Raw genomic sequence first — 830 nt, forward strand, 5'->3', positions numbered from 1 at the left:
ATATATATATATATATATATATATATATATATACATACATACATTTATATGCATATATTACATTTGTGTGTGTATGCATGTGTGTGTGCTTATATATACATATATAGATAGTTATATATAGAGAGAGATACATAATTATATGCAAACACATGCACACACATTATATATTTTGTATAAACACACTTATGGATGAGTACATGTCTGTAAACATGTAATGAATATATATGTTAATGATGTTTCAATCTTACTGAGTTATTCATCAGATTTATTTATTATTTATTCTCATGTGGAAGAATTCCATCTCAATTCAATAAAATATCAAACTATTCGTTAATTAATGTTCAGTCTGGTGCTTTAGCAGCTATCAATTCGATCTACTTTCCTGTTATCACCTGTTCCGTTGCCGGAGAATTTTCGCTGCATCAAAAATGGAAACAAACTCATGCTTTACAGTTGCCAGAGTCAAAAAGACTTTGTTCTGTCAATTGTTTTAATATTGTGAGATAATGAAAGAGCTTCTACGTGAGCACTTGGTATGCTAGAAATAGCAGTCAAATAAGCTTCAGATAACGCATACTGCTGTTTTAAAAAATTAAACAGAATTACATATTAGTCATTATCATCATCATCATCAGAAAATCCACTCGCAAGGCCTGGGGCTATAGCAGAAGACACTTCTCCAAGTTGTCACATGGTGGGACTGAATACAAGACAGTGTAGTTTGGAAGCAAGCTTCTTACCACATAGCCATGCTTGTACACACATATGTGTGCATAGACACACACACACATGCATACATAAACATATATATATATATATATATATATATA

This window comes from Octopus bimaculoides, chromosome 23 (genome assembly GCF_001194135.2).
Source record: "Octopus bimaculoides isolate UCB-OBI-ISO-001 chromosome 23, ASM119413v2, whole genome shotgun sequence".
Classification (NCBI taxonomy): domain Eukaryota; kingdom Metazoa; phylum Mollusca; class Cephalopoda; order Octopoda; family Octopodidae; genus Octopus; species Octopus bimaculoides.